Source organism: Pungitius pungitius, unplaced genomic scaffold, assembly GCF_949316345.1.
Source record: "Pungitius pungitius unplaced genomic scaffold, fPunPun2.1 scaffold_46, whole genome shotgun sequence".
In the NCBI taxonomy this organism is placed as follows: Eukaryota; Metazoa; Chordata; class Actinopteri; order Perciformes; family Gasterosteidae; genus Pungitius; species Pungitius pungitius.
The window spans coordinates 27,578-54,520 of record NW_026909835.1 but is presented as its reverse complement, the minus strand read 5'-3'; the positions used below and the strand labels follow the sequence as shown (position 1 = coordinate 54,520).

The 26,943-nt window shown below is 42.1% G+C and overlaps 54 non-coding genes across 54 annotated transcripts; all 54 read right to left on the bottom strand.

Moving 5' to 3' along the window:
• Nucleotides 1-238: 238 nt before the first annotated feature.
• LOC134112208 (5S ribosomal RNA) lies at nucleotides 239-357 on the bottom strand. Its single transcript, XR_009945547.1, has one exon. It is a non-coding gene; the product is annotated as a 5S ribosomal RNA (ribosomal RNA).
• A 339-nt stretch (nucleotides 358-696) lies between these two features.
• Nucleotides 697-815, bottom strand: LOC134112207 (5S ribosomal RNA). The gene has a single exon (XR_009945546.1). It is a non-coding gene; the product is annotated as a 5S ribosomal RNA (ribosomal RNA).
• Nucleotides 816-1,212: 397 nt separating this feature from the next.
• LOC134112427 (5S ribosomal RNA) lies at nucleotides 1,213-1,331 on the bottom strand. The gene has a single exon (XR_009945763.1). It is a non-coding gene; the product is annotated as a 5S ribosomal RNA (ribosomal RNA).
• A 396-nt stretch (nucleotides 1,332-1,727) lies between these two features.
• Nucleotides 1,728-1,846, bottom strand: LOC134112485 (5S ribosomal RNA). The gene has a single exon (XR_009945821.1). It is a non-coding gene; the product is annotated as a 5S ribosomal RNA (ribosomal RNA).
• A 396-nt stretch (nucleotides 1,847-2,242) lies between these two features.
• On the bottom strand, nucleotides 2,243-2,361 carry LOC134112206 (5S ribosomal RNA). The gene has a single exon (XR_009945545.1). It is a non-coding gene; the product is annotated as a 5S ribosomal RNA (ribosomal RNA).
• Nucleotides 2,362-2,700: 339 nt separating this feature from the next.
• On the bottom strand, nucleotides 2,701-2,819 carry LOC134112205 (5S ribosomal RNA). The gene has a single exon (XR_009945544.1). It is a non-coding gene; the product is annotated as a 5S ribosomal RNA (ribosomal RNA).
• A 397-nt stretch (nucleotides 2,820-3,216) lies between these two features.
• On the bottom strand, nucleotides 3,217-3,335 carry LOC134112426 (5S ribosomal RNA). Its single transcript, XR_009945762.1, has one exon. It is a non-coding gene; the product is annotated as a 5S ribosomal RNA (ribosomal RNA).
• Nucleotides 3,336-3,731: 396 nt separating this feature from the next.
• LOC134112484 (5S ribosomal RNA) lies at nucleotides 3,732-3,850 on the bottom strand. Its single transcript, XR_009945820.1, has one exon. It is a non-coding gene; the product is annotated as a 5S ribosomal RNA (ribosomal RNA).
• Nucleotides 3,851-4,246: 396 nt separating this feature from the next.
• On the bottom strand, nucleotides 4,247-4,365 carry LOC134112204 (5S ribosomal RNA). The gene has a single exon (XR_009945543.1). It is a non-coding gene; the product is annotated as a 5S ribosomal RNA (ribosomal RNA).
• A 396-nt stretch (nucleotides 4,366-4,761) lies between these two features.
• LOC134112425 (5S ribosomal RNA) lies at nucleotides 4,762-4,880 on the bottom strand. Its single transcript, XR_009945761.1, has one exon. It is a non-coding gene; the product is annotated as a 5S ribosomal RNA (ribosomal RNA).
• A 396-nt stretch (nucleotides 4,881-5,276) lies between these two features.
• LOC134112482 (5S ribosomal RNA) lies at nucleotides 5,277-5,395 on the bottom strand. Its single transcript, XR_009945818.1, has one exon. It is a non-coding gene; the product is annotated as a 5S ribosomal RNA (ribosomal RNA).
• A 396-nt stretch (nucleotides 5,396-5,791) lies between these two features.
• LOC134112202 (5S ribosomal RNA) lies at nucleotides 5,792-5,910 on the bottom strand. The gene has a single exon (XR_009945541.1). It is a non-coding gene; the product is annotated as a 5S ribosomal RNA (ribosomal RNA).
• Nucleotides 5,911-6,249: 339 nt separating this feature from the next.
• Nucleotides 6,250-6,368, bottom strand: LOC134112201 (5S ribosomal RNA). Its single transcript, XR_009945540.1, has one exon. It is a non-coding gene; the product is annotated as a 5S ribosomal RNA (ribosomal RNA).
• Nucleotides 6,369-6,765: 397 nt separating this feature from the next.
• LOC134112424 (5S ribosomal RNA) lies at nucleotides 6,766-6,884 on the bottom strand. The gene has a single exon (XR_009945760.1). It is a non-coding gene; the product is annotated as a 5S ribosomal RNA (ribosomal RNA).
• Nucleotides 6,885-7,280: 396 nt separating this feature from the next.
• Nucleotides 7,281-7,399, bottom strand: LOC134112481 (5S ribosomal RNA). The gene has a single exon (XR_009945817.1). It is a non-coding gene; the product is annotated as a 5S ribosomal RNA (ribosomal RNA).
• A 396-nt stretch (nucleotides 7,400-7,795) lies between these two features.
• Nucleotides 7,796-7,914, bottom strand: LOC134112200 (5S ribosomal RNA). Its single transcript, XR_009945539.1, has one exon. It is a non-coding gene; the product is annotated as a 5S ribosomal RNA (ribosomal RNA).
• A 396-nt stretch (nucleotides 7,915-8,310) lies between these two features.
• Nucleotides 8,311-8,429, bottom strand: LOC134112199 (5S ribosomal RNA). Its single transcript, XR_009945538.1, has one exon. It is a non-coding gene; the product is annotated as a 5S ribosomal RNA (ribosomal RNA).
• A 339-nt stretch (nucleotides 8,430-8,768) lies between these two features.
• LOC134112198 (5S ribosomal RNA) lies at nucleotides 8,769-8,887 on the bottom strand. The gene has a single exon (XR_009945537.1). It is a non-coding gene; the product is annotated as a 5S ribosomal RNA (ribosomal RNA).
• Nucleotides 8,888-9,283: 396 nt separating this feature from the next.
• LOC134112197 (5S ribosomal RNA) lies at nucleotides 9,284-9,402 on the bottom strand. The gene has a single exon (XR_009945536.1). It is a non-coding gene; the product is annotated as a 5S ribosomal RNA (ribosomal RNA).
• Nucleotides 9,403-9,741: 339 nt separating this feature from the next.
• LOC134112196 (5S ribosomal RNA) lies at nucleotides 9,742-9,860 on the bottom strand. The gene has a single exon (XR_009945535.1). It is a non-coding gene; the product is annotated as a 5S ribosomal RNA (ribosomal RNA).
• A 397-nt stretch (nucleotides 9,861-10,257) lies between these two features.
• Nucleotides 10,258-10,376, bottom strand: LOC134112423 (5S ribosomal RNA). Its single transcript, XR_009945759.1, has one exon. It is a non-coding gene; the product is annotated as a 5S ribosomal RNA (ribosomal RNA).
• Nucleotides 10,377-10,772: 396 nt separating this feature from the next.
• LOC134112480 (5S ribosomal RNA) lies at nucleotides 10,773-10,891 on the bottom strand. The gene has a single exon (XR_009945816.1). It is a non-coding gene; the product is annotated as a 5S ribosomal RNA (ribosomal RNA).
• A 396-nt stretch (nucleotides 10,892-11,287) lies between these two features.
• On the bottom strand, nucleotides 11,288-11,406 carry LOC134112195 (5S ribosomal RNA). Its single transcript, XR_009945534.1, has one exon. It is a non-coding gene; the product is annotated as a 5S ribosomal RNA (ribosomal RNA).
• Nucleotides 11,407-11,801: 395 nt separating this feature from the next.
• LOC134112479 (5S ribosomal RNA) lies at nucleotides 11,802-11,920 on the bottom strand. Its single transcript, XR_009945815.1, has one exon. It is a non-coding gene; the product is annotated as a 5S ribosomal RNA (ribosomal RNA).
• A 396-nt stretch (nucleotides 11,921-12,316) lies between these two features.
• On the bottom strand, nucleotides 12,317-12,435 carry LOC134112194 (5S ribosomal RNA). The gene has a single exon (XR_009945533.1). It is a non-coding gene; the product is annotated as a 5S ribosomal RNA (ribosomal RNA).
• Nucleotides 12,436-12,774: 339 nt separating this feature from the next.
• LOC134112193 (5S ribosomal RNA) lies at nucleotides 12,775-12,893 on the bottom strand. The gene has a single exon (XR_009945532.1). It is a non-coding gene; the product is annotated as a 5S ribosomal RNA (ribosomal RNA).
• Nucleotides 12,894-13,290: 397 nt separating this feature from the next.
• Nucleotides 13,291-13,409, bottom strand: LOC134112422 (5S ribosomal RNA). The gene has a single exon (XR_009945758.1). It is a non-coding gene; the product is annotated as a 5S ribosomal RNA (ribosomal RNA).
• Nucleotides 13,410-13,805: 396 nt separating this feature from the next.
• LOC134112191 (5S ribosomal RNA) lies at nucleotides 13,806-13,924 on the bottom strand. Its single transcript, XR_009945530.1, has one exon. It is a non-coding gene; the product is annotated as a 5S ribosomal RNA (ribosomal RNA).
• Nucleotides 13,925-14,320: 396 nt separating this feature from the next.
• Nucleotides 14,321-14,439, bottom strand: LOC134112190 (5S ribosomal RNA). The gene has a single exon (XR_009945529.1). It is a non-coding gene; the product is annotated as a 5S ribosomal RNA (ribosomal RNA).
• Nucleotides 14,440-14,778: 339 nt separating this feature from the next.
• Nucleotides 14,779-14,897, bottom strand: LOC134112189 (5S ribosomal RNA). Its single transcript, XR_009945528.1, has one exon. It is a non-coding gene; the product is annotated as a 5S ribosomal RNA (ribosomal RNA).
• A 396-nt stretch (nucleotides 14,898-15,293) lies between these two features.
• Nucleotides 15,294-15,412, bottom strand: LOC134112421 (5S ribosomal RNA). Its single transcript, XR_009945757.1, has one exon. It is a non-coding gene; the product is annotated as a 5S ribosomal RNA (ribosomal RNA).
• Nucleotides 15,413-15,808: 396 nt separating this feature from the next.
• On the bottom strand, nucleotides 15,809-15,927 carry LOC134112478 (5S ribosomal RNA). Its single transcript, XR_009945814.1, has one exon. It is a non-coding gene; the product is annotated as a 5S ribosomal RNA (ribosomal RNA).
• Nucleotides 15,928-16,323: 396 nt separating this feature from the next.
• LOC134112188 (5S ribosomal RNA) lies at nucleotides 16,324-16,442 on the bottom strand. Its single transcript, XR_009945527.1, has one exon. It is a non-coding gene; the product is annotated as a 5S ribosomal RNA (ribosomal RNA).
• Nucleotides 16,443-16,837: 395 nt separating this feature from the next.
• LOC134112477 (5S ribosomal RNA) lies at nucleotides 16,838-16,956 on the bottom strand. Its single transcript, XR_009945813.1, has one exon. It is a non-coding gene; the product is annotated as a 5S ribosomal RNA (ribosomal RNA).
• A 396-nt stretch (nucleotides 16,957-17,352) lies between these two features.
• On the bottom strand, nucleotides 17,353-17,471 carry LOC134112187 (5S ribosomal RNA). Its single transcript, XR_009945526.1, has one exon. It is a non-coding gene; the product is annotated as a 5S ribosomal RNA (ribosomal RNA).
• A 339-nt stretch (nucleotides 17,472-17,810) lies between these two features.
• On the bottom strand, nucleotides 17,811-17,929 carry LOC134112525 (5S ribosomal RNA). The gene has a single exon (XR_009945857.1). It is a non-coding gene; the product is annotated as a 5S ribosomal RNA (ribosomal RNA).
• Nucleotides 17,930-18,326: 397 nt separating this feature from the next.
• On the bottom strand, nucleotides 18,327-18,445 carry LOC134112420 (5S ribosomal RNA). The gene has a single exon (XR_009945756.1). It is a non-coding gene; the product is annotated as a 5S ribosomal RNA (ribosomal RNA).
• Nucleotides 18,446-18,841: 396 nt separating this feature from the next.
• On the bottom strand, nucleotides 18,842-18,960 carry LOC134112524 (5S ribosomal RNA). Its single transcript, XR_009945856.1, has one exon. It is a non-coding gene; the product is annotated as a 5S ribosomal RNA (ribosomal RNA).
• A 396-nt stretch (nucleotides 18,961-19,356) lies between these two features.
• On the bottom strand, nucleotides 19,357-19,475 carry LOC134112523 (5S ribosomal RNA). Its single transcript, XR_009945855.1, has one exon. It is a non-coding gene; the product is annotated as a 5S ribosomal RNA (ribosomal RNA).
• A 339-nt stretch (nucleotides 19,476-19,814) lies between these two features.
• On the bottom strand, nucleotides 19,815-19,933 carry LOC134112522 (5S ribosomal RNA). The gene has a single exon (XR_009945854.1). It is a non-coding gene; the product is annotated as a 5S ribosomal RNA (ribosomal RNA).
• Nucleotides 19,934-20,330: 397 nt separating this feature from the next.
• Nucleotides 20,331-20,449, bottom strand: LOC134112419 (5S ribosomal RNA). The gene has a single exon (XR_009945755.1). It is a non-coding gene; the product is annotated as a 5S ribosomal RNA (ribosomal RNA).
• Nucleotides 20,450-20,845: 396 nt separating this feature from the next.
• LOC134112521 (5S ribosomal RNA) lies at nucleotides 20,846-20,964 on the bottom strand. The gene has a single exon (XR_009945853.1). It is a non-coding gene; the product is annotated as a 5S ribosomal RNA (ribosomal RNA).
• Nucleotides 20,965-21,360: 396 nt separating this feature from the next.
• LOC134112519 (5S ribosomal RNA) lies at nucleotides 21,361-21,479 on the bottom strand. The gene has a single exon (XR_009945851.1). It is a non-coding gene; the product is annotated as a 5S ribosomal RNA (ribosomal RNA).
• Nucleotides 21,480-21,818: 339 nt separating this feature from the next.
• LOC134112518 (5S ribosomal RNA) lies at nucleotides 21,819-21,937 on the bottom strand. Its single transcript, XR_009945850.1, has one exon. It is a non-coding gene; the product is annotated as a 5S ribosomal RNA (ribosomal RNA).
• Nucleotides 21,938-22,333: 396 nt separating this feature from the next.
• Nucleotides 22,334-22,452, bottom strand: LOC134112517 (5S ribosomal RNA). Its single transcript, XR_009945849.1, has one exon. It is a non-coding gene; the product is annotated as a 5S ribosomal RNA (ribosomal RNA).
• Nucleotides 22,453-22,791: 339 nt separating this feature from the next.
• LOC134112435 (5S ribosomal RNA) lies at nucleotides 22,792-22,910 on the bottom strand. The gene has a single exon (XR_009945771.1). It is a non-coding gene; the product is annotated as a 5S ribosomal RNA (ribosomal RNA).
• Nucleotides 22,911-23,306: 396 nt separating this feature from the next.
• Nucleotides 23,307-23,425, bottom strand: LOC134112418 (5S ribosomal RNA). The gene has a single exon (XR_009945754.1). It is a non-coding gene; the product is annotated as a 5S ribosomal RNA (ribosomal RNA).
• Nucleotides 23,426-23,821: 396 nt separating this feature from the next.
• Nucleotides 23,822-23,940, bottom strand: LOC134112516 (5S ribosomal RNA). Its single transcript, XR_009945848.1, has one exon. It is a non-coding gene; the product is annotated as a 5S ribosomal RNA (ribosomal RNA).
• A 339-nt stretch (nucleotides 23,941-24,279) lies between these two features.
• On the bottom strand, nucleotides 24,280-24,398 carry LOC134112515 (5S ribosomal RNA). Its single transcript, XR_009945847.1, has one exon. It is a non-coding gene; the product is annotated as a 5S ribosomal RNA (ribosomal RNA).
• A 397-nt stretch (nucleotides 24,399-24,795) lies between these two features.
• LOC134112416 (5S ribosomal RNA) lies at nucleotides 24,796-24,914 on the bottom strand. Its single transcript, XR_009945752.1, has one exon. It is a non-coding gene; the product is annotated as a 5S ribosomal RNA (ribosomal RNA).
• Nucleotides 24,915-25,310: 396 nt separating this feature from the next.
• On the bottom strand, nucleotides 25,311-25,429 carry LOC134112476 (5S ribosomal RNA). The gene has a single exon (XR_009945812.1). It is a non-coding gene; the product is annotated as a 5S ribosomal RNA (ribosomal RNA).
• Nucleotides 25,430-25,825: 396 nt separating this feature from the next.
• Nucleotides 25,826-25,944, bottom strand: LOC134112514 (5S ribosomal RNA). The gene has a single exon (XR_009945846.1). It is a non-coding gene; the product is annotated as a 5S ribosomal RNA (ribosomal RNA).
• Nucleotides 25,945-26,340: 396 nt separating this feature from the next.
• Nucleotides 26,341-26,459, bottom strand: LOC134112513 (5S ribosomal RNA). Its single transcript, XR_009945845.1, has one exon. It is a non-coding gene; the product is annotated as a 5S ribosomal RNA (ribosomal RNA).
• A 339-nt stretch (nucleotides 26,460-26,798) lies between these two features.
• Nucleotides 26,799-26,917, bottom strand: LOC134112512 (5S ribosomal RNA). The gene has a single exon (XR_009945844.1). It is a non-coding gene; the product is annotated as a 5S ribosomal RNA (ribosomal RNA).
• Nucleotides 26,918-26,943: the final 26 nt, after the last annotated feature.

Sequence of the window (26,943 nt, the reverse complement as noted above, 5' to 3'; positions counted from 1 at the left end):
TAGCACCTGTATTTCAACGGCTAAATTACAAACAAAAGTAGGCCAATTGTTAAATGTTGATCAACACTAATTTAGCAACCATGAAACGGAATCAATTTTGATGATATTGTCTAAGTTCCTTATATATCCAACGTTAAAACAACACTAAACATGCATCTCTTCGACAATGTGATATACTTTTTGTAATTTGTAGGTGTACAATCTGCGGCGCTCGGCGGCTTTCAGAGAGAAGTGAAAAAGCTTACGGCACCTGGGATTCCCAGGCGGTCTTCCATCCAGGTACTAACCAGGCCCTGCTCTGCTTAGCTTCCGAGATCAGACGAGATCGGGCGGAACCAGAGAGGTATGGCCGTAAGCTGCTTTTTATCTTTTTCCTAATCCTTTATAATGCGTCAAAAAATTATGTCACGCCTGCCGTTGGCATCTTTGTGTGGGTTAAATAAGGGTATGCAAAGAAGGCTGTGACATCCTATGCCGAAAATTGGATGGACTAGAGAAGACCCGCCCAGGAGTCCCAGCCAATCGGTGGATGGCCATTGCAGTCCCCGCCACCTCAAATGGCCTGACGATGGTATGGACGTAAGCCACCTTTCATCTTCTTCCTATTGCATCTCTTCTACAATGTGAAATACTTTTTACAATTGTGTAGGTGTACAATCTGCGGCGCTGGGCGGCTTTCGGAGAGAGAAGTGAAAAAGCTTACGGCACCTGGGATTCCCAGGCGGTCTTCCATCCAGGTACTAACCAGGCCCTGCTCTGCTTAGCTTCCGAGATCAGACGAGATCGGGCGGAACCAGAGAGGTATGGCCGTAAGCTGCTTTAATATCTTTTTCCTAATCCTTTAGAACGTGTCAAAGATAATCAGAAAAGTTTCTTTTTCTAAAATTGAAGCAGTTCTTAGGATTGGCAAGAGAGGTTCCTAAAACCTAAAGGTAACTTTACTTTTCTTCACTGGCAATTCTAACATGTTGGGTTAGCACCTGTATTTCAACGGCTAAATTACAAACAAAAGTATGCCAATTGTTAAATGTTGATCAACACTAATTTAGCAACCATGAAACGGAATCAATTTTGATGATATTGTCTAAGTTCCTTATATATCCAACGTTAAAACAACACTAAACATGCATCTCTTCGACAATGTGATATACTTTTTGTAATTTGTAGGTGTACAATCTGCGGCGCTCGGCGGCTTTCAGAGAGAAGTGAAAAAGCTTACGGCACCTGGGATTCCCAGGCGGTCTTCCATCCAGGTACTAACCAGGCCCTGCTCTGCTTAGCTTCCGAGATCAGATGAGATCGGGCGGAACCAGAGAGGTATGGTCGTAAGCTGCTTTTTATCTTTTTCCTAATCCTTTAAAACGTGTCAAAGATAATCAGAAGAGTTTCTTTTTCTAAAATTGAAGCAGTTCTTAGGATTGGCAAGAGAGGTTCCTAAAACCTGAAGGTAACTTTACTTTTCTTCACTTGCAATTCTAACATGTTGGGTTAGCACCTGTATTTCAACGGCTAAATTACAAACAAAAGTAGGCCAATTGTTAAATGTTGATCAACACTAATTTAGCAACCATGAAACGGAATCAATTTTGATGATATTGTCTAAGTTCCTTATATATCCAACGTTAAAACAACACTAAACATGCATCTCTTCGACAATGTGATATACTTTTTGTAATTTGTAGGTGTACAATCTGCGGCGCTCGGCGGCTTTCAGAGAGAAGTGAAAAAGCTTACGGCACCTGGGATTCCCAGGCGGTCTTCCATCCAGGTACTAACCAGGCCCTGCTCTGCTTAGCTTCCGAGATCAGACGAAATCGGGCGGAACCAGAGAGGTATGGCCGTACGCTGCTTTTTATCTTTTTCCTAATCCTTTAAAACGTGTCAAAGATAATCAGAAGAGTTTCTTTTTCTAAAATTGAAGCAGTTCTTAGGATTGGCAAGAGAGGTTCCTAAAACCTGAAGGTAACTTTACTTTTCTTCACTGGCAATTCTAACATGTTGGGTTAGCACCTGTATTTCAACGGCTAAATTACAAACAAAAGTAGGCCAATTGTTAAATGTTGATCAACACTAATTTAGCAACCATGAAACGGAATCAATTTTGATGATATTGTCTAAGTTCCTTATATATCCAACGTTAAAACAACACTAAACATGCATCTCTTCGACAATGTGATATACTTTTTGTAATTTGTAGGTGTACAATCTGCGGCGCTCGGCGGCTTTCAGAGAGAAGTGAAAAAGCTTACGGCACCTGGGATTCCCAGGCGGTCTTCCATCCAGGTACTAACCAGGCCCTGCTCTGCTTAGCTTCCGAGATCAGACGAGATCGGGCGGAACCAGAGAGGTATGGCCGTAAGCTGCTTTTTATCTTTTTCCTAATCCTTTATAATGCGTCAAAAAATTATGTCACGCCTGCCGTTGGCATCTTTGTATGGGTTAAATAAGGGTATGCAAAGAAGGCTGTGACATCCTATGCCGAAAATTGGATGGACTAGAGAAGACCCGCCCAGGAGTCCCAGCCAATCGGTGGATGGCCATTGCAGTCCCCGCCACCTCAAATGGCCTGACGATGGTATGGACGTAAGCCACCTTTCATCTTCTTCCTATTGCATCTCTTCTACAATGTGAAATACTTTTTACAATTGTGTAGGTGTACAATCTGCGGCGCTGGGCGGCTTTCGGAGAGAGAAGTGAAAAAGCTTACGGCACCTGGGATTCCCAGGCGGTCTTCCATCCAGGTACTAACCAGGCCCTGCTCTGCTTAGCTTCCGAGATCAGACGAGATCGGGCGGAACCAGAGAGGTATGGCCGTAAGCTGCTTTAATATCTTTTTCCTAATCCTTTAGAACGTGTCAAAGATAATCAGAAAAGTTTCTTTTTCTAAAATTGAAGCAGTTCTTAGGATTGGCAAGAGAGGTTCCTAAAACCTGAAGGTAACTTTACTTTTCTTCACTGGCAATTCTAACATGTTGGGTTAGCACCTGTATTTCAACGGCTAAATTACAAACAAAAGTATGCCAATTGTTAAATGTTGATCAACACTAATTTAGCAACCATGAAACGGAATCAATTTTGATGATATTGTCTAAGTTCCTTATATATCCAACGTTAAAACAACACTAAACATGCATCTCTTCGACAATGTGATATACTTTTTGTAATTTGTAGGTGTACAATCTGCGGCGCTCGGCGGCTTTCAGAGAGAAGTGAAAAAGCTTACGGCACCTGGGATTCCCAGGCGGTCTTCCATCCAGGTACTAACCAGGCCCTGCTCTGCTTAGCTTCCGAGATCAGATGAGATCGGGCGGAACCAGAGAGGTATGGTCGTAAGCTGCTTTTTATCTTTTTCCTAATCCTTTAAAACGTGTCAAAGATAATCAGAAGAGTTTCTTTTTCTAAAATTGAAGCAGTTCTTAGGATTGGCAAGAGAGGTTCCTAAAACCTGAAGGTAACTTTACTTTTCTTCACTGGCAATTCTAACATGTTGGGTTAGCACCTGTATTTCAACGGCTAAATTACAAACAAAAGTAGGCCAATTGTTAAATGTTGATCAACACTAATTTAGCAACCATGAAACGGAATCAATTTTGATGATATTGTCTAAGTTCCTTAAATATCCAACGTTAAAACAACACTAAACATGCATCTCTTCGACAATGTGATATACTTTTTGTAATTTGTAGGTGTACAATCTGCGGCGCTCGGCGGCTTTCAGAGAGAAGTGAAAAAGCTTACGGCACCTGGGATTCCCAGGCGGTCTTCCATCCAGGTACTAACCAGGCCCTGCTCTGCTTAGCTTCCGAGATCAGACGAAATCGGGCGGAACCAGAGAGGTATGGCCGTACGCTGCTTTTTATCTTTTTCCTAATCCTTTAAAACGTGTCAAAGATAATCAGAAGAGTTTCTTTTTCTAAAATTGAAGCAGTTCTTAGGATTGGCAAGAGAGGTTCCTAAAACCTGAAGGTAACTTTACTTTTCTTCACTGGCAATTCTAACATGTTGGGTTAGCACCTGTATTTCAACGGCTAAATTACAAACAAAAGTAGGCCAATTGTTAAATGTTGATCAACACTAATTTAGCAACCATGAAACGGAATCAATTTTGATGATATTGTCTAAGTTCCTTATATATCCAACGTTAAAACAACACTAAACATGCATCTCTTCGACAATGTGATATACTTTTTGTAATTTGTAGGTGTACAATCTGCGGCGCTCGGCGGCTTTCAGAGAGAAGTGAAAAAGCTTACGGCACCTGGGATTCCCAGGCGGTCTTCCATCCAGGTACTAACCAGGCCCTGCTCTGCTTAGCTTCCGAGATCAGACGAGATCGGGCGGAACCAGAGAGGTATGGCCGTAAGCTGCTTTTTATCTTTTTCCTAATCCTTTAGAACGTGTCAAAGATAATCAGAAGAGTTTCTTTTTCTAAAATTGAAGCAGTTCTTAGGATTGGCAAGAGAGGTTCCTAAAACCTGAAGGTAACTTTACTTTTCTTCACTGGCAATTCTAACATGTTGGGTTAGCACCTGTATTTCAACGGCTAAATTACAAACAAAAGTAGGCCAATTGTTAAATGTTGATCAACACTAATTTAGCAACCATGAAACGGAATCAATTTTGATGATATTGTCTAAGTTCCTTATATATCCAACGTTAAAACAACACTAAACATGCATCTCTTCGACAATGTGATATACTTTTTGTAATTTGTAGGTGTACAATCTGCGGCGCTCGGCGGCTTTCAGAGAGAAGTGAAAAAGCTTACGGCACCTGGGATTCCCAGGCGGTCTTCCATCCAGGTACTAACCAGGCCCTGCTCTGCTTAGCTTCCGAGATCAGATGAGATCGGGCGGAACCAGAGAGGTATGGTCGTAAGCTGCTTTTTATCTTTTTCCTAATCCTTTAAAACGTGTCAAAGATAATCAGAAGAGTTTCTTTTTCTAAAATTGAAGCAGTTCTTAGGATTGGCAAGAGAGGTTCCTAAAACCTGAAGGTAACTTTACTTTTCTTCACTGGCAATTCTAACATGTTGGGTTAGCACCTGTATTTCAACGGCTAAATTACAAACAAAAGTAGGCCAATTGTTAAATGTTGATCAACACTAATTTAGCAACCATGAAACGGAATCAATTTTGATGATATTGTCTAAGTTCCTTATATATCCAACGTTAAAACAACACTAAACATGCATCTCTTCGACAATGTGATATACTTTTTGTAATTTGTAGGTGTACAATCTGCGGCGCTCGGCGGCTTTCAGAGAGAAGTGAAAAAGCTTACGGCACCTGGGATTCCCAGGCGGTCTTCCATCCAGGTACTAACCAGGCCCTGCTCTGCTTAGCTTCCGAGATCAGACGAAATCGGGCGGAACCAGAGAGGTATGGCCGTACGCTGCTTTTTATCTTTTTCCTAATCCTTTAAAACGTGTCAAAGATAATCAGAAGAGTTTCTTTTTCTAAAATTGAAGCAGTTCTTAGGATTGGCAAGAGAGGTTCCTAAAACCTGAAGGTAACTTTACTTTTCTTCACTGGCAATTCTAACATGTTGGGTTAGCACCTGTATTTCAACGGCTAAATTACAAACAAAAGTAGGCCAATTGTTAAATGTTGATCAACACTAATTTAGCAACCATGAAACGGAATCAAGTTTGATGATATTGTCTAAGTTCCTTATATATCCAACGTTAAAACAACACTAAACATGCATCTCTTCGACAATGTGATATACTTTTTGTAATTTGTAGGTGTACAATCTGCGGCGCTCGGCGGCTTTCAGAGAGAAGTGAAAAAGCTTACGGCACCTGGGATTCCCAGGCGGTCTTCCATCCAGGTACTAACCAGGCCCTGCTCTGCTTAGCTTCCGAGATCAGACGAGATCGGGCGGAACCAGAGAGGTATGGCCGTAAGCTGCTTTTTATCTTTTTCCTAATCCTTTATAATGCGTCAAAAAATTATGTCACGCCTGCCGTTGGCATCTTTGTGTGGGTTAAATAAGGGTATGCAAAGAAGGCTGTGACATCCTATGCCGAAAATTGGATGGACTAGAGAAGACCCGCCCAGGAGTCCCAGCCAATCGGTGGATGGCCATTGCAGTCCCCGCCACCTCAAATGGCCTGACGATGGTATGGACTTAAGCCACCTTTCATCTTCTTCCTATTGCATCTCTTCTACAATGTGAAATACTTTTTACAATTGTGTAGGTGTACAATCTGCGGCGCTGGGCGGCTTTCGGAGAGAGAAGTGAAAAAGCTTACGGCACCTGGGATTCCCAGGCGGTCTTCCATCCAGGTACTAACCAGGCCCTGCTCTGCTTAGCTTCCGAGATCAGACGAGATCGGGCGGAACCAGAGAGGTATGGCCGTAAGCTGCTTTAATATCTTTTTCCTAATCCTTTAGAACGTGTCAAAGATAATCAGAAAAGTTTCTTTTTCTAAAATTGAAGCAGTTCTTAGGATTGGCAAGAGAGGTTCCTAAAACCTGAAGGTAACTTTACTTTTCTTCACTGGCAATTCTAACATGTTGGGTTAGCACCTGTATTTCAACGGCTAAATTACAAACAAAAGTATGCCAATTGTTAAATGTTGATCAACACTAATTTAGCAACCATGAAACGGAATCAATTTTGATGATATTGTCTAAGTTCCTTATATATCCAACGTTAAAACAACACTAAACATGCATCTCTTCGACAATGTGATATACTTTTTGTAATTTGTAGGTGTACAATCTGCGGCGCTCGGCGGCTTTCAGAGAGAAGTGAAAAAGCTTACGGCACCTGGGATTCCCAGGCGGTCTTCCATCCAGGTACTAACCAGGCCCTGCTCTGCTTAGCTTCCGAGATCAGATGAGATCGGGCGGAACCAGAGAGGTATGGTCGTAAGCTGCTTTTTATCTTTTTCCTAATCCTTTAAAACGTGTCAAAGATAATCAGAAGAGTTTCTTTTTCTAAAATTGAAGCAGTTCTTAGGATTGGCAAGAGAGGTTCCTAAAACCTGAAGGTAACTTTACTTTTCTTCACTGGCAATTCTAACATGTTGGGTTAGCACCTGTATTTCAACGGCTAAATTACAAACAAAAGTAGGCCAATTGTTAAATGTTGATCAACACTAATTTAGCAACCATGAAACGGAATCAATTTTGATGATATTGTCTAAGTTCCTTATATATCCAACGTTAAAACAACACTAAACATGCATCTCTTCGACAATGTGATATACTTTTTGTAATTTGTAGGTGTACAATCTGCGGCGCTCGGCGGCTTTCAGAGAGAAGTGAAAAAGCTTACGGCACCTGGGATTCCCAGGCGGTCTTCCATCCAGGTACTAACCAGGCCCTGCTCTGCTTAGCTTCCGAGATCAGACGAAATCGGGCGGAACCAGAGAGGTATGGCCGTACGCTGCTTTTTATCTTTTTCCTAATCCTTTAAAACGTGTCAAAGATAATCAGAAGAGTTTCTTTTTCTAAAATTGAAGCAGTTCTTAGGATTGGCAAGAGAGGTTCCTAAAACCTGAAGGTAACTTTACTTTTCTTCACTGGCAATTCTAACATGTTGGGTTAGCACCTGTATTTCAACGGCTAAATTACAAACAAAAGTAGGCCAATTGTTAAATGTTGATCAACACTAATTTAGCAACCATGAAACGGAATCAATTTTGATGATATTGTCTAAGTTCCTTATATATCCAACGTTAAAACAACACTAAACATGCATCTCTTCGACAATGTGATATACTTTTTGTAATTTGTAGGTGTACAATCTGCGGCGCTCGGCGGCTTTCAGAGAGAAGTGAAAAAGCTTACGGCACCTGGGATTCCCAGGCGGTCTTCCATCCAGGTACTAACCAGGCCCTGCTCTGCTTAGCTTCCGAGATCAGACGAGATCGGGCGGAACCAGAGAGGTATGGCCGTAAGCTGCTTTTTATCTTTTTCCTAATCCTTTAGAACGTGTCAAAGATAATCAGAAGAGTTTCTTTTTCTAAAATTGAAGCAGTTCTTAGGATTGGCAAGAGAGGTTCCTAAAACCTGAAGGTAACTTTACTTTTCTTCACTGGCAATTCTAACATGTTGGGTTAGCACCTGTATTTCAACGGCTAAATTACAAACAAAAGTAGGCCAATTGTTAAATGTTGATCAACACTAATTTAGCAACCATGAAACGGAATCAATTTTGATGATATTGTCTAAGTTCCTTATATATCCAACGTTAAAACAACACTAAACATGCATCTCTTCGACAATGTGATATACTTTTTGTAATTTGTAGGTGTACAATCTGCGGCGCTCGGCGGCTTTCAGAGAGAAGTGAAAAAGCTTACGGCACCTGGGATTCCCAGGCGGTCTTCCATCCAGGTACTAACCAGGCCCTGCTCTGCTTAGCTTCCGAGATCAGACGAGATCGGGCGGAACCAGAGAGGTATGGCCGTAAGCTGCTTTTTATCTTTTTCCTAATCCTTTATAATGCGTCAAAAAATTATGTCACGCCTGCCGTTGGCATCTTTGTGTGGGTTAAATAAGGGTATGCAAAGAAGGCTGTGATATCCTATGCCGAAAATTGGATGGACTAGAGAAGACCCGCCCAGGAGTCCCAGCCAATCGGTGGATGGCCATTGCAGTCCCCGCCACCTCAAATGGCCTGACGATGGTATGGACGTAAGCCACCTTTCATCTTCTTCCTATTGCATCTCTTCTACAATGTGAAATACTTTTTACAATTGTGTAGGTGTACAATCTGCGGCGCTGGGCGGCTTTCGGAGAGAGAAGTGAAAAAGCTTACGGCACCTGGGATTCCCAGGCGGTCTTCCATCCAGGTACTAACCAGGCCCTGCTCTGCTTAGCTTCCGAGATCAGACGAGATCGGGCGGAACCAGAGAGGTATGGCCGTAAGCTGCTTTTTATCTTTTTCCTAATCCTTTAAAACGTGTCAAAGATAATCAGAAGAGTTTCTTTTTCTAAAATTGAAGCAGTTCTTAGGATTGGCAAGAGAGGTTCCTAAAACCTGAAGGTAACTTTACTTTTCTTCACTGGCAATTCTAACATGTTGGGTTAGCACCTGTATTTCAACGGCTAAATTACAAACAAAAGTAGGCCAATTGTTAAATGTTGATCAACACTAATTTAGCAACCATGAAACGGAATCAATTTTGATGATATTGTCTAAGTTCCTTATATATCCAACGTTAAAACAACACTAAACATGCATCTCTTCGACAATGTGATATACTTTTTGTAATTTGTAGGTGTACAATCTGCGGCGCTCGGCGGCTTTCAGAGAGAAGTGAAAAAGCTTACGGCACCTGGGATTCCCAGGCGGTCTTCCATCCAGGTACTAACCAGGCCCTGCTCTGCTTAGCTTCCGAGATCAGACGAGATCGGGCGGAACCAGAGAGGTATGGCCGTAAGCTGCTTTTTATCTTTTTCCTAATCCTTTATAATGCGTCAAAAAATTATGTCACGCCTGCCGTTGGCATCTTTGTGTGGGTTAAATAAGGGTATGCAAAGAAGGCTGTGACATCCTATGCCGAAAATTGGATGGACTAGAGAAGACCCGCCCAGGAGTCCCAGCCAATCGGTGGATGGCCATTGCAGTCCCCGCCACCTCAAATGGCCTGACGATGGTATGGACGTAAGCCACCTTTCATCTTCTTCCTATTGCATCTCTTCTACAATGTGAAATACTTTTTACAATTGTGTAGGTGTACAATCTGCGGCGCTGGGCGGCTTTCGGAGAGAGAAGTGAAAAAGCTTACGGCACCTGGGATTCCCAGGCGGTCTTCCATCCAGGTACTAACCAGGCCCTGCTCTGCTTAGCTTCCGAGATCAGACGAGATCGGGCGGAACCAGAGAGGTATGGCCGTAAGCTGCTTTAATATCTTTTTCCTAATCCTTTAGAACGTGTCAAAGATAATCAGAAAAGTTTCTTTTTCTAAAATTGAAGCAGTTCTTAGGATTGGCAAGAGAGGTTCCTAAAACCTGAAGGTAACTTTACTTTTCTTCACTGGCAATTCTAACATGTTGGGTTAGCACCTGTATTTCAACGGCTAAATTACAAACAAAAGTATGCCAATTGTTAAATGTTGATCAACACTAATTTAGCAACCATGAAACGGAATCAATTTTGATGATATTGTCTAAGTTCCTTATATATCCAACGTTAAAACAACACTAAACATGCATCTCTTCGACAATGTGATATACTTTTTGTAATTTGTAGGTGTACAATCTGCGGCGCTCGGCGGCTTTCAGAGAAAAGTGAAAAAGCTTACGGCACCTGGGATTCCCAGGCGGTCTTCCATCCAGGTACTAACCAGGCCCTGCTCTGCTTAGCTTCCGAGATCAGATGAGATCGGGCGGAACCAGAGAGGTATGGTCGTAAGCTGCTTTTTATCTTTTTCCTAATCCTTTAAAACGTGTCAAAGATAATCAGAAGAGTTTCTTTTTCTAAAATTGAAGCAGTTCTTAGGATTGGCAAGAGAGGTTCCTAAAACCTGAAGGTAACTTTACTTTTCTTCACTGGCAATTCTAACATGTTGGGTTAGCACCTGTATTTCAACGGCTAAATTACAAACAAAAGTAGGCCAATTGTTAAATGTTGATCAACACTAATTTAGCAACCATGAAACGGAATCAATTTTGATGATATTGTCTAAGTTCCTTAAATATCCAACGTTAAAACAACACTAAACATGCATCTCTTCGACAATGTGATATACTTTTTGTAATTTGTAGGTGTACAATCTGCGGCGCTCGGCGGCTTTCAGAGAGAAGTGAAAAAGCTTACGGCACCTGGGATTCCCAGGCGGTCTTCCATCCAGGTACTAACCAGGCCCTGCTCTGCTTAGCTTCCGAGATCAGACGAAATCGGGCGGAACCAGAGAGGTATGGCCGTACGCTGCTTTTTATCTTTTTCCTAATCCTTTAAAACGTGTCAAAGATAATCAGAAGAGTTTCTTTTTCTAAAATTGAAGCAGTTCTTAGGATTGGCAAGAGAGGTTCCTAAAACCTGAAGGTAACTTTACTTTTCTTCACTGGCAATTCTAACATGTTGGGTTAGCACCTGTATTTCAACGGCTAAATTACAAACAAAAGTAGGCCAATTGTTAAATGTTGATCAACACTAATTTAGCAACCATGAAACGGAATCAATTTTGATGATATTGTCTAAGTTCCTTATATATCCAACGTTAAAACAACACTAAACATGCATCTCTTCGACAATGTGATATACTTTTTGTAATTTGTAGGTGTACAATCTGCGGCGCTCGGCGGCTTTCAGAGAGAAGTGAAAAAGCTTACGGCACCTGGGATTCCCAGGCGGTCTTCCATCCAGGTACTAACCAGGCCCTGCTCTGCTTAGCTTCCGAGATCAGACGAGATCGGGCGGAACCAGAGAGGTATGGCCGTAAGCTGCTTTTTATCTTTTTCCTAATCCTTTAGAACGTGTCAAAGATAATCAGAAGAGTTTCTTTTTCTAAAATTGAAGCAGTTCTTAGGATTGGCAAGAGAGGTTCCTAAAACCTGAAGGTAACTTTACTTTTCTTCACTGGCAATTCTAACATGTTGGGTTAGCACCTGTATTTCAACGGCTAAATTACAAACAAAAGTAGGCCAATTGTTAAATGTTGATCAACACTAATTTAGCAACCATGAAACGGAATCAATTTTGATGATATTGTCTAAGTTCCTTATATATCCAACGTTAAAACAACACTAAACATGCATCTCTTCGACAATGTGATATACTTTTTGTAATTTGTAGGTGTACAATCTGCGGCGCTCGGCGGCTTTCAGAGAGAAGTGAAAAGCTTACGGCACCTGGGATTCCCAGGCGGTCTTCCATCCAGGTACTAACCAGGCCCTGCTCTGCTTAGCTTCCGAGATCAGACGAAATCGGGCGGAACCAGAGAGGTATGGCCGTACGCTGCTTTTTATCTTTTTCCTAATCCTTTAAAACGTGTCAAAGATAATCAGAAGAGTTTCTTTTTCTAAAATTGAAGCAGTTCTTAGGATTGGCAAGAGAGGTTCCTAAAACCTGAAGGTAACTTTACTTTTCTTCACTGGCAATTCTAACATGTTGGGTTAGCACCTGTATTTCAACGGCTAAATTACAAACAAAAGTAGGCCAATTGTTAAATGTTGATCAACACTAATTTAGCAACCATGAAACGGAATCAAGTTTGATGATATTGTCTAAGTTCCTTATATATCCAACGTTAAAACAACACTAAACATGCATCTCTTCGACAATGTGATATACTTTTTGTAATTTGTAGGTGTACAATCTGCGGCGCTCGGCGGCTTTCAGAGAGAAGTGAAAAAGCTTACGGCACCTGGGATTCCCAGGCGGTCTTCCATCCAGGTACTAACCAGGCCCTGCTCTGCTTAGCTTCCGAGATCAGACGAGATCGGGCGGAACCAGAGAGGTATGGCCGTAAGCTGCTTTTTATCTTTTTCCTAATCCTTTATAATGCGTCAAAAAATTATGTCACGCCTGCCGTTGGCATCTTTGTGTGGGTTAAATAAGGGTATGCAAAGAAGGCTGTGACATCCTATGCCGAAAATTGGATGGACTAGAGAAGACCCGCCCAGGAGTCCCAGCCAATCGGTGGATGGCCATTGCAGTCCCCGCCACCTCAAATGGCCTGACGATGGTATGGACTTAAGCCACCTTTCATCTTCTTCCTATTGCATCTCTTCTACAATGTGAAATACTTTTTACAATTGTGTAGGTGTACAATCTGCGGCGCTGGGCGGCTTTCGGAGAGAGAAGTGAAAAAGCTTACGGCACCTGGGATTCCCAGGCGGTCTTCCATCCAGGTACTAACCAGGCCCTGCTCTGCTTAGCTTCCGAGATCAGACGAGATCGGGCGGAACCAGAGAGGTATGGCCGTAAGCTGCTTTAATATCTTTTTCCTAATCCTTTAGAACGTGTCAAAGATAATCAGAAAAGTTTCTTTTTCTAAAATTGAAGCAGTTCTTAGGATTGGCAAGAGAGGTTCCTAAAACCTGAAGGTAACTTTACTTTTCTTCACTGGCAATTCTAACATGTTGGGTTAGCACCTGTATTTCAACGGCTAAATTACAAACAAAAGTATGCCAATTGTTAAATGTTGATCAACACTAATTTAGCAACCATGAAACGGAATCAATTTTGATGATATTGTCTAAGTTCCTTATATATCCAACGTTAAAACAACACTAAACATGCATCTCTTCGACAATGTGATATACTTTTTGTAATTTGTAGGTGTACAATCTGCGGCGCTCGGCGGCTTTCAGAGAGAAGTGAAAAAGCTTACGGCACCTGGGATTCCCAGGCGGTCTTCCATCCAGGTACTAACCAGGCCCTGCTCTGCTTAGCTTCCGAGATCAGATGAGATCGGGCGGAACCAGAGAGGTATGGTCGTAAGCTGCTTTTTATCTTTTTCCTAATCCTTTAAAACGTGTCAAAGATAATCAAAAGAGTTTCTTTTTCTAAAATTGAAGCAGTTCTTAGGATTGGCAAGAGAGGTTCCTAAAACCTGAAGGTAACTTTACTTTTCTTCACTGGCAATTCTAACATGTTGGGTTAGCACCTGTATTTCAACGGCTAAATTACAAACAAAAGTAGGCCAATTGTTAAATGTTGATCAACACTAATTTAGCAACCATGAAACGGAATCAATTTTGATGATATTGTCTAAGTTCCTTATATATCCAACGTTAAAACAACACTAAACATGCATCTCTTCGACAATGTGATATACTTTTTGTAATTTGTAGGTGTACAATCTGCGGCGCTCGGCGGCTTTCAGAGAGAAGTGAAAAAGCTTACGGCACCTGGGATTCCCAGGCGGTCTTCCATCCAGGTACTAACCAGGCCCTGCTCTGCTTAGCTTCCGAGATCAGACGAGATCGGGCGGAACCAGAGAGGTATGGCCGTAAGCTGCTTTTTATCTTTTTCCTAATCCTTTAGAACGTGTCAAAGATAATCAGAAGAGTTTCTTTTTCTAAAATTGAAGCAGTTCTTAGGATTGGCAAGAGAGGTTCCTAAAACCTGAAGGTAACTTTACTTTTCTTCACTGGCAATTCTAACATGTTGGGTTAGCACCTGTATTTCAACGGCTAAATTACAAACAAAAGTAGGCCAATTGTTAAATGTTGATCAACACTAATTTAGCAACCATGAAACGGAATCAATTTTGATGATATTGTCTAAGTTCCTTATATATCCAACGTTAAAACAACACTAAACATGCATCTCTTCGACAATGTGATATACTTTTTGTAATTTGTAGGTGTACAATCTGCGGCGCTCGGCGGCTTTCAGAGAGAAGTGAAAAAGCTTACGGCACCTGGGATTCCCAGGCGGTCTTCCATCCAGGTACTAACCAGGCCCTGCTCTGCTTAGCTTCCGAGATCAGACGAGATCGGGCGGAACCAGAGAGGTATGGCCGTAAGCTGCTTTTTATCTTTTTCCTAATCCTTTATAATGCGTCAAAAAATTATGTCACGCCTGCCGTTGGCATCTTTGTGTGGGTTAAATAAGGGTATGCAAAGAAGGCTGTGATATCCTATGCCGAAAATTGGATGGACTAGAGAAGACCCGCCCAGGAGTCCCAGCCAATCGGTGGATGGCCATTGCAGTCCCCGCCACCTCAAATGGCCTGACGATGGTATGGACGTAAGCCACCTTTCATCTTCTTCCTATTGCATCTCTTCTACAATGTGAAATACTTTTTACAATTGTGTAGGTGTACAATCTGCGGCGCTGGGCGGCTTTCGGAGAGAGAAGTGAAAAAGCTTACGGCACCTGGGATTCCCAGGCGGTCTTCCATCCAGGTACTAACCAGGCCCTGCTCTGCTTAGCTTCCGAGATCAGACGAGATCGGGCGGAACCAGAGAGGTATGGCCGTAAGCTGCTTTTTATCTTTTTCCTAATCCTTTAAAACGTGTCAAAGATAATCAGAAGAGTTTCTTTTTCTAAAATTGAAGCAGTTCTTAGGATTGGCAAGAGAGGTTCCTAAAACCTGAAGGTAACTTTACTTTTCTTCACTGGCAATTCTAACATGTTGGGTTAGCACCTGTATTTCAACGGCTAAATTACAAACAAAAGTATGCCAATTGTTAAATGTTGATCAACACTAATTTAGCAACCATGAAACGGAATCAATTTTGATGATATTGTCTAAGTTCCTTATATATCCAACGTTAAAACAACACTAAACATGCATCTCTTCGACAATGTGATATACTTTTTGTAATTTGTAGGTGTACAATCTGCGGCGCTCGGCGGCTTTCAGAGAAAAGTGAAAAAGCTTACGGCACCTGGGATTCCCAGGCGGTCTTCCATCCAGGTACTAACCAGGCCCTGCTCTGCTTAGCTTCCGAGATCAGATGAGATCGGGCGGAACCAGAGAGGTATGGTCGTAAGCTGCTTTTTATCTTTTTCCTAATCCTTTAAAACGTGTCAAAGATAATCAGAAGAGTTTCTTTTTCTAAAATTGAAGCAGTTCTTAGGATTGGCAAGAGAGGTTCCTAAAACCTGAAGGTAACTTTACTTTTCTTCACTGGCAATTCTAACATGTTGGGTTAGCACCTGTATTTCAACGGCTAAATTACAAACAAAAGTAGGCCAATTGTTAAATGTTGATCAACACTAATTTAGCAACCATGAAACGGAATCAATTTTGATGATATTGTCTAAGTTCCTTAAATATCCAACGTTAAAACAACACTAAACATGCATCTCTTCGACAATGTGATATACTTTTTGTAATTTGTAGGTGTACAATCTGCGGCGCTCGGCGGCTTTCAGAGAGAAGTGAAAAAGCTTACGGCACCTGGGATTCCCAGGCGGTCTTCCATCCAGGTACTAACCAGGCCCTGCTCTGCTTAGCTTCCGAGATCAGACGAAATCGGGCGGAACCAGAGAGGTATGGCCGTACGCTGCTTTTTATCTTTTTCCTAATCCTTTAAAACGTGTCAAAGATAATCAGAAGAGTTTCTTTTTCTAAAATTGAAGCAGTTCTTAGGATTGGCAAGAGAGGTTCCTAAAACCTGAAGGTAACTTTACTTTTCTTCACTGGCAATTCTAACATGTTGGGTTAGCACCTGTATTTCAACGGCTAAATTACAAACAAAAGTAGGCCAATTGTTAAATGTTGATCAACACTAATTTAGCAACCATGAAACGGAATCAATTTTGATGATATTGTCTAAGTTCCTTATATATCCAACGTTAAAACAACACTAAACATGCATCTCTTCGACAATGTGATATACTTTTTGTAATTTGTAGGTGTACAATCTGCGGCGCTCGGCGGCTTTCAGAGAGAAGTGAAAAAGCTTACGGCACCTGGGATTCCCAGGCGGTCTTCCATCCAGGTACTAACCAGGCCCTGCTCTGCTTAGCTTCCGAGATCAGACGAGATCGGGCGGAACCAGAGAGGTATGGCCGTAAGCTGCTTTTTATCTTTTTCCTAATCCTTTAGAACGTGTCAAAGATAATCAGAAGAGTTTCTTTTTCTAAAATTGAAGCAGTTCTTAGGATTGGCAAGAGAGGTTCCTAAAACCTGAAGGTAACTTTACTTTTCTTCACTGGCAATTCTAACATGTTGGGTTAGCACCTGTATTTCAACGGCTAAATTACAAACAAAAGTAGGCCAATTGTTAAATGTTGATCAACACTAATTTAGCAACCATGAAACGGAATCAATTTTGATGATATTGTCTAAGTTCCTTATATATCCAACGTTAAAACAACACTAAACATGCATCTCTTCGACAATGTGATATACTTTTTGTAATTTGTAGGTGTACAATCTGCGGCGCTCGGCGGCTTTCAGAGAGAAGTGAAAAGCTTACGGCACCTGGGATTCCCAGGCGGTCTTCCATCCAGGTACTAACCAGGCCCTGCTCTGCTTAGCTTCCGAGATCAGACGAAATCGGGCGGAACCAGAGAGGTATGGCCGTACGCTGCTTTTTATCTTTTTCCTAATCCTTTAAAACGTGTCAAAGATAATCAGAAGAGTTTCTTTTTCTAAAATTGAAGCAGTTCTTAGGATTGGCAAGAGAGGTTCCTAAAACCTGAAGGTAACTTTACTTTTCTTCACTGGCAATTCTAACATGTTGGGTTAGCACCTGTATTTCAACGGCTAAATTACAAACAAAAGTAGGCCAATTGTTAAATGTTGATCAACACTAATTTAGCAACCATGAAACGGAATCAAGTTTGATGATATTGTCTAAGTTCCTTATATATCCAACGTTAAAACAACACTAAACATGCATCTCTTCGACAATGTGATATACTTTTTGTAATTTGTAGGTGTACAATCTGCGGCGCTCGGCGGCTTTCAGAGAGAAGTGAAAAAGCTTACGGCACCTGGGATTCCCAGGCGGTCTTCCATCCAGGTACTAACCAGGCCCTGCTCTGCTTAGCTTCCGAGATCAGACGAGATCGGGCGGAACCAGAGAGGTATGGCCGTAAGCTGCTTTTTATCTTTTTCCTAATCCTTTATAATGCGTCAAAAAATTATGTCACGCCTGCCGTTGGCATCTTTGTGTGGGTTAAATAAGGGTATGCAAAGAAGGCTGTGACATCCTATGCCGAAAATTGGATGGACTAGAGAAGACCCGCCCAGGAGTCCCAGCCAATCGGTGGATGGCCATTGCAGTCCCCGCCACCTCAAATGGCCTGACGATGGTATGGACTTAAGCCACCTTTCATCTTCTTCCTATTGCATCTCTTCTACAATGTGAAATACTTTTTACAATTGTGTAGGTGTACAATCTGCGGCGCTGGGCGGCTTTCGGAGAGAGAAGTGAAAAAGCTTACGGCACCTGGGATTCCCAGGCGGTCTTCCATCCAGGTACTAACCAGGCCCTGCTCTGCTTAGCTTCCGAGATCAGACGAGATCGGGCGGAACCAGAGAGGTATGGCCGTAAGCTGCTTTAATATCTTTTTCCTAATCCTTTAGAACGTGTCAAAGATAATCAGAAAAGTTTCTTTTTCTAAAATTGAAGCAGTTCTTAGGATTGGCAAGAGAGGTTCCTAAAACCTGAAGGTAACTTTACTTTTCTTCACTGGCAATTCTAACATGTTGGGTTAGCACCTGTATTTCAACGGCTAAATTACAAACAAAAGTATGCCAATTGTTAAATGTTGATCAACACTAATTTAGCAACCATGAAACGGAATCAATTTTGATGATATTGTCTAAGTTCCTTATATATCCAACGTTAAAACAACACTAAACATGCATCTCTTCGACAATGTGATATACTTTTTGTAATTTGTAGGTGTACAATCTGCGGCGCTCGGCGGCTTTCAGAGAGAAGTGAAAAAGCTTACGGCACCTGGGATTCCCAGGCGGTCTTCCATCCAGGTACTAACCAGGCCCTGCTCTGCTTAGCTTCCGAGATCAGATGAGATCGGGCGGAACCAGAGAGGTATGGTCGTAAGCTGCTTTTTATCTTTTTCCTAATCCTTTAAAACGTGTCAAAGATAATCAAAAGAGTTTCTTTTTCTAAAATTGAAGCAGTTCTTAGGATTGGCAAGAGAGGTTCCTAAAACCTGAAGGTAACTTTACTTTTCTTCACTGGCAATTCTAACATGTTGGGTTAGCACCTGTATTTCAACGGCTAAATTACAAACAAAAGTAGGCCAATTGTTAAATGTTGATCAACACTAATTTAGCAACCATGAAACGGAATCAATTTTGATGATATTGTCTAAGTTCCTTATATATCCAACGTTAAAACAACACTAAACATGCATCTCTTCGACAATGTGATATACTTTTTGTAATTTGTAGGTGTACAATCTGCGGCGCTCGGCGGCTTTCAGAGAGAAGTGAAAAAGCTTACGGCACCTGGGATTCCCAGGCGGTCTTCCATCCAGGTACTAACCAGGCCCTGCTCTGCTTAGCTTCCGAGATCAGACGAGATCGGGCGGAACCAGAGAGGTATGGCCGTAAGCTGCTTTTTATCTTTTTCCTAATCCTTTAGAACGTGTCAAAGATAATCAGAAGAGTTTCTTTTTCTAAAATTGAAGCAGTTCTTAGGATTGGCAAGAGAGGTTCCTAAAACCTGAAGGTAACTTTACTTTTCTTCACTGGCAATTCTAACATGTTGGGTTAGCACCTGTATTTCAACGGCTAAATTACAAACAAAAGTAGGCCAATTGTTAAATGTTGATCAACACTAATTTAGCAACCATGAAACGGAATCAATTTTGATGATATTGTCTAAGTTCCTTATATATCCAACGTTAAAACAACACTAAACATGCATCTCTTCGACAATGTGATATACTTTTTGTAATTTGTAGGTGTACAATCTGCGGCGCTCGGCGGCTTTCAGAGAGAAGTGAAAAAGCTTACGGCACCTGGGATTCCCAGGCGGTCTTCCATCCAGGTACTAACCAGGCCCTGCTCTGCTTAGCTTCCGAGATCAGACGAGATCGGGCGGAACCAGAGAGGTATGGCCGTAAGCTGCTTTTTATCTTTTTCCTAATCCTTTATAATGCGTCAAAAAATTATGTCACGCCTGCCGTTGGCATCTTTGTGTGGGTTAAATAAGGGTATGCAAAGAAGGCTGTGACATCCTATGCCGAAAATTGGATGGACTAGAGAAGACCCGCCCAGGAGTCCCAGCCAATCGGTGGATGGCCATTGCAGTCCCCGCCACCTCAAATGGCCTGACGATGGTATGGACTTAAGCCACCTTTCATCTTCTTCCTATTGCATCTCTTCTACAATGTGAAATACTTTTTACAATTGTGTAGGTGTACAATCTGCGGCGCTGGGCGGCTTTCGGAGAGAGAAGTGAAAAAGCTTACGGCACCTGGGATTCCCAGGCGGTCTTCCATCCAGGTACTAACCAGGCCCTGCTCTGCTTAGCTTCCGAGATCAGACGAGATCGGGCGGAACCAGAGAGGTATGGCCGTAAGCTGCTTTAATATCTTTTTCCTAATCCTTTAGAACGTGTCAAAGATAATCAGAAAAGTTTCTTTTTCTAAAATTGAAGCAGTTCTTAGGATTGGCAAGAGAGGTTCCTAAAACCTGAAGGTAACTTTACTTTTCTTCACTGGCAATTCTAACATGTTGGGTTAGCACCTGTATTTCAACGGCTAAATTACAAACAAAAGTATGCCAATTGTTAAATGTTGATCAACACTAATTTAGCAACCATGAAACGGAATCAATTTTGATGATATTGTCTAAGTTCCTTATATATCCAACGTTAAAACAACACTAAACATGCATCTCTTCGACAATGTGATATACTTTTTGTAATTTGTAGGTGTACAATCTGCGGCGCTCGGCGGCTTTCAGAGAGAAGTGAAAAAGCTTACGGCACCTGGGATTCCCAGGCGGTCTTCCATCCAGGTACTAACCAGGCCCTGCTCTGCTTAGCTTCCGAGATCAGATGAGATCGGGCGGAACCAGAGAGGTATGGTCGTAAGCTGCTTTTTATCTTTTTCCTAATCCTTTAAAACGTGTCAAAGATAATCAAAAGAGTTTCTTTTTCTAAAATTGAAGCAGTTCTTAGGATTGGCAAGAGAGGTTCCTAAAACCTGAAGGTAACTTTACTTTTCTTCACTGGCAATTCTAACATGTTGGGTTAGCACCTGTATTTCAACGGCTAAATTACAAACAAAAGTAGGCCAATTGTTAAATGTTGATCAACACTAATTTAGCAACCATGAAACGGAATCAATTTTGATGATATTGTCTAAGTTCCTTATATATCCAACGTTAAAACAACACTAAACATGCATCTCTTCGACAATGTGATATACTTTTTGTAATTTGTAGGTGTACAATCTGCGGCGCTCGGCGGCTTTCAGAGAGAAGTGAAAAAGCTTACGGCACCTGGGATTCCCAGGCGGTCTTCCATCCAGGTACTAACCAGGCCCTGCTCTGCTTAGCTTCCGAGATCAGACGAGATCGGGCGGAACCAGAGAGGTATGGCCGTAAGCTGCTTTTTATCTTTTTCCTAATCCTTTAGAACGTGTCAAAGATAATCAGAAGAGTTTCTTTTTCTAAAATTGAAGCAGTTCTTAGGATTGGCAAGAGAGGTTCCTAAAACCTGAAGGTAACTTTACTTTTCTTCACTGGCAATTCTAACATGTTGGGTTAGCACCTGTATTTCAACGGCTAAATTACAAACAAAAGTAGGCCAATTGTTAAATGTTGATCAACACTAATTTAGCAACCATGAAACGGAATCAATTTTGATGATATTGTCTAAGTTCCTTATATATCCAACGTTAAAACAACACTAAACATGCATCTCTTCGACAATGTGATATACTTTTTGTAATTTGTAGGTGTACAATCTGCGGCGCTCGGCGGCTTTCAGAGAGAAGTGAAAAAGCTTACGGCACCTGGGATTCCCAGGCGGTCTTCCATCCAGGTACTAACCAGGCCCTGCTCTGCTTAGCTTCCGAGATCAGACGAGATCGGGCGGAACCAGAGAGGTATGGCCGTAAGCTGCTTTTTATCTTTTTCCTAATCCTTTATAATGCGTCAAAAAATTATGTCACGCCTGCCGTTGGCATCTTTGTGTGGGTTAAATAAGGGTATGCAAAGAAGGCTGTGATATCCTATGCCGAAAATTGGATGGACTAGAGAAGACCCGCCCAGGAGTCCCAGCCAATCGGTGGATGGCCATTGCAGTCCCCGCCACCTCAAATGGCCTGACGATGGTATGGACGTAAGCCACCTTTCATCTTCTTCCTATTGCATCTCTTCTACAATGTGAAATACTTTTTACAATTGTGTAGGTGTACAATCTGCGGCGCTGGGCGGCTTTCGGAGAGAGAAGTGAAAAAGCTTACGGCACCTGGGATTCCCAGGCGGTCTTCCATCCAGGTACTAACCAGGCCCTGCTCTGCTTAGCTTCCGAGATCAGACGAGATCGGGCGGAACCAGAGAGGTATGGCCGTAAGCTGCTTTTTATCTTTTTCCTAATCCTTTAAAACGTGTCAAAGATAATCAGAAGAGTTTCTTTTTCTAAAATTGAAGCAGTTCTTAGGATTGGCAAGAGAGGTTCCTAAAACCTGAAGGTAACTTTACTTTTCTTCACTGGCAATTCTAACATGTTGGGTTAGCACCTGTATTTCAACGGCTAAATTACAAACAAAAGTAGGCCAATTGTTAAATGTTGATCAACACTAATTTAGCAACCATGAAACGGAATCAATTTTGATGATATTGTCTAAGTTCCTTATATATCCAACGTTAAAACAACACTAAACATGCATCTCTTCGACAATGTGATATACTTTTTGTAATTTGTAGGTGTACAATCTGCGGCGCTCGGCGGCTTTCAGAGAGAAGTGAAAAAGCTTACGGCACCTGGGATTCCCAGGCGGTCTTCCATCCAGGTACTAACCAGGCCCTGCTCTGCTTAGCTTCCGAGATCAGACGAGATCGGGCGGAACCAGAGAGGTATGGCCGTAAGCTGCTTTTTATCTTTTTCCTAATCCTTTATAATGCGTCAAAAAATTATGTCACGCCTGCCGTTGGCATCTTTGTGTGGGTTAAATAAGGGTATGCAAAGAAGGCTGTGACATCCTATGCCGAAAATTGGATGGACTAGAGAAGACCCGCCCAGGAGTCCCAGCCAATCGGTGGATGGCCATTGCAGTCCCCGCCACCTCAAATGGCCTGACGATGGTATGGACGTAAGCCACCTTTCATCTTCTTCCTATTGCATCTCTTCTACAATGTGAAATACTTTTTACAATTGTGTAGGTGTACAATCTGCGGCGCTGGGCGGCTTTCGGAGAGAGAAGTGAAAAAGCTTACGGCACCTGGGATTCCCAGGCGGTCTTCCATCCAGGTACTAACCAGGCCCTGCTCTGCTTAGCTTCCGAGATCAGACGAGATCGGGCGGAACCAGAGAGGTATGGCCGTACGCTGCTTTTTATCTTTTTCCTAATCCTTTAAAACGTGTCAAAGATAATCAGAAGAGTTTCTTTTTCTAAAATTGAAGCAGTTCTTAGGATTGGCAAGAGAGGTTCCTAAAACCTGAAGGTAACTTTACTTTTCTTCACTGGCAATTCTAACATGTTGGGTTAGCACCTGTATTTCAACGGCTAAATTACAAACAAAAGTAGGCCAATTGTTAAATGTTGATCAACACTAATTTAGCAACCATGAAACGGAATCAATTTTGATGATATTGTCTAAGTTCCTTATATATCCAACGTTAAAACAACACTAAACATGCATCTCTTCGACAATGTGATATACTTTTTGTAATTTGTAGGTGTACAATCTGCGGCGCTCGGCGGCTTTCAGAGAGAAGTGAAAAAGCTTACGGCACCTGGGATTCCCAGGCGGTCTTCCATCCAGGTACTAACCAGGCCCTGCTCTGCTTAGCTTCCGAGATCAGATGAGATCGGGCGGAACCAGAGAGGTATGGTCGTAAGCTGCTTTTTATCTTTTTCCTAATCCTTTAAAACGTGTCAAAGATAATCAGAAGAGTTTCTTTTTCTAAAATTGAAGCAGTTCTTAGGATTGGCAAGAGAGGTTCCTAAAACCTGAAGGTAACTTTACTTTTCTTCACTGGCAATTCTAACATGTTGGGTTAGCACCTGTATTTCAACGGCTAAATTACAAACAAAAGTAGGCCAATTGTTAAATGTTGATCAACACTAATTTAGCAACCATGAAACGGAATCAAGTTTGATGATATTGTCTAAGTTCCTTATATATCCAACGTTAAAACAACACTAAACATGCATCTCTTCGACAATGTGATATACTTTTTGTAATTTGTAGGTGTACAATCTGCGGCGCTCGGCGGCTTTCAGAGAGAAGTGAAAAAGCTTACGGCACCTGGGATTCCCAGGCGGTCTTCCATCCAGGTACTAACCAGGCCCTGCTCTGCTTAGCTTCCGAGATCAGACGAGATCGGGCGGAACCAGAGAGGTATGGCCGTAAGCTGCTTTTTATCTTTTTCCTAATCCTTTATAATGCGTCAAAAAATTATGTCACGCCTGCCGTTGGCATCTTTGTGTGGGTTAAATAAGGGTATGCAAAGAAGGCTGTGACATCCTATGCCGAAAATTGGATGGACTAGAGAAGACCCGCCCAGGAGTCCCAGCCAATCGGTGGATGGCCATTGCAGTCCCCGCCACCTCAAATGGCCTGACGATGGTATGGACTTAAGCCACCTTTCATCTTCTTCCTATTGCATCTCTTCTACAATGTGAAATACTTTTTACAATTGTGTAGGTGTACAATCTGCGGCGCTGGGCGGCTTTCGGAGAGAGAAGTGAAAAAGCTTACGGCACCTGGGATTCCCAGGCGGTCTTCCATCCAGGTACTAACCAGGCCCTGCTCTGCTTAGCTTCCGAGATCAGACGAGATCGGGCGGAACCAGAGAGGTATGGCCGTAAGCTGCTTTAATATCTTTTTCCTAATCCTTTAGAACGTGTCAAAGATAATCAGAAAAGTTTCTTTTTCTAAAATTGAAGCAGTTCTTAGGATTGGCAAGAGAGGTTCCTAAAACCTGAAGGTAACTTTACTTTTCTTCACTGGCAATTCTAACATGTTGGGTTAGCACCTGTATTTCAACGGCTAAATTACAAACAAAAGTATGCCAATTGTTAAATGTTGATCAACACTAATTTAGCAACCATGAAACGGAATCAATTTTGATGATATTGTCTAAGTTCCTTATATATCCAACGTTAAAACAACACTAAACATGCATCTCTTCGACAATGTGATATACTTTTTGTAATTTGTAGGTGTACAATCTGCGGCGCTCGGCGGCTTTCAGAGAGAAGTGAAAAAGCTTACGGCACCTGGGATTCCCAGGCGGTCTTCCATCCAGGTACTAACCAGGCCCTGCTCTGCTTAGCTTCCGAGATCAGATGAGATCGGGCGGAACCAGAGAGGTATGGTCGTAAGCTGCTTTTTATCTTTTTCCTAATCCTTTAAAACGTGTCAAAGATAATCAGAAGAGTTTCTTTTTCTAAAATTGAAGCAGTTCTTAGGATTGGCAAGAGAGGTTCCTAAAACCTGAAGGTAACTTTACTTTTCTTCACTGGCAATTCTAACATGTTGGGTTAGCACCTGTATTTCAACGGCTAAATTACAAACAAAAGTAGGCCAATTGTTAAATGTTGATCAACACTAATTTAGCAACCATGAAACGGAATCAATTTTGATGATATTGTCTAAGTTCCTTATATATCCAACGTTAAAACAACACTAAACATGCATCTCTTCGACAATGTGATATACTTTTTGTAATTTGTAGGTGTACAATCTGCGGCGCTCGGCGGCTTTCAGAGAGAAGTGAAAAAGCTTACGGCACCTGGGATTCCCAGGCGGTCTTCCATCCAGGTACTAACCAGGCCCTGCTCTGCTTAGCTTCCGAGATCAGACGAAATCGGGCGGAACCAGAGAGGTATGGCCGTACGCTGCTTTTTATCTTTTTCCTAATCCTTTAAAACGTGTCAAAGATAATCAGAAGAGTTTCTTTTTCTAAAATTGAAGCAGTTCTTAGGATTGGCAAGAGAGGTTCCTAAAACCTGAAGGTAACTTTACTTTTCTTCACTGGCAATTCTAACATGTTGGGTTAGCACCTGTATTTCAACGGCTAAATTACAAACAAAAGTAGGCCAATTGTTAAATGTTGATCAACACTAATTTAGCAACCATGAAACGGAATCAATTTTGATGATATTGTCTAAGTTCCTTATATATCCAACGTTAAAACAACACTAAACATGCATCTCTTCGACAATGTGATATACTTTTTGTAATTTGTAGGTGTACAATCTGCGGCGCTCGGCGGCTTTCAGAGAGAAGTGAAAAAGCTTACGGCACCTGGGATTCCCAGGCGGTCTTCCATCCAGGTACTAACCAGGCCCTGCTCTGCTTAGCTTCCGAGATCAGACGAGATCGGGCGGAACCAGAGAGGTATGGCCGTAAGCTGCTTTTTATCTTTTTCCTAATCCTTTAGAACGTGTCAAAGATAATCAGAAGAGTTTCTTTTTCTAAAATTGAAGCAGTTCTTAGGATTGGCAAGAGAGGTTCCTAAAACCTGAAGGTAACTTTACTTTTCTTCACTGGCAATTCTAACATGTTGGGTTAGCACCTGTATTTCAACGGCTAAATTACAAACAAAAGTAGGCCAATTGTTAAATGTTGATCAACACTAATTTAGCAACCATGAAACGGAATCAATTTTGATGATATTGTCTAAGTTCCTTATATATCCAACGTTAAAACAACACTAAACATGCATCTCTTCGACAATGTGATATACTTTTTGTAATTTGTAGGTGTACAATCTGCGGCGCTCGGCGGCTTTCAGAGAGAAGTGAAAAAGCTTACGGCACCTGGGATTCCCAGGCGGTCTTCCATCCAGGTACTAACCAGGCCCTGCTCTGCTTAGCTTCCGAGATCAGACGAGATCGGGCGGAACCAGAGAGGTATGGCCGTAAGCTGCTTTTTATCTTTTTCCTAATCCTTTATAATGCGTCAAAAAATTATGTCACGCCTGCCGTTGGCATCTTTGTGTGGGTTAAATAAGGGTATGCAAAGAAGGCTGTGATATCCTATGCCGAAAATTGGATGGACTAGAGAAGACCCGCCCAGGAGTCCCAGCCAATCGGTGGATGGCCATTGCAGTCCCCGCCACCTCAAATGGCCTGACGATGGTATGGACGTAAGCCACCTTTCATCTTCTTCCTATTGCATCTCTTCTACAATGTGAAATACTTTTTACAATTGTGTAGGTGTACAATCTGCGGCGCTGGGCGGCTTTCGGAGAGAGAAGTGAAAAAGCTTACGGCACCTGGGATTCCCAGGCGGTCTTCCATCCAGGTACTAACCAGGCCCTGCTCTGCTTAGCTTCCGAGATCAGACGAGATCGGGCGGAACCAGAGAGGTATGGCCGTAAGCTGCTTTTTATCTTTTTCCTAATCCTT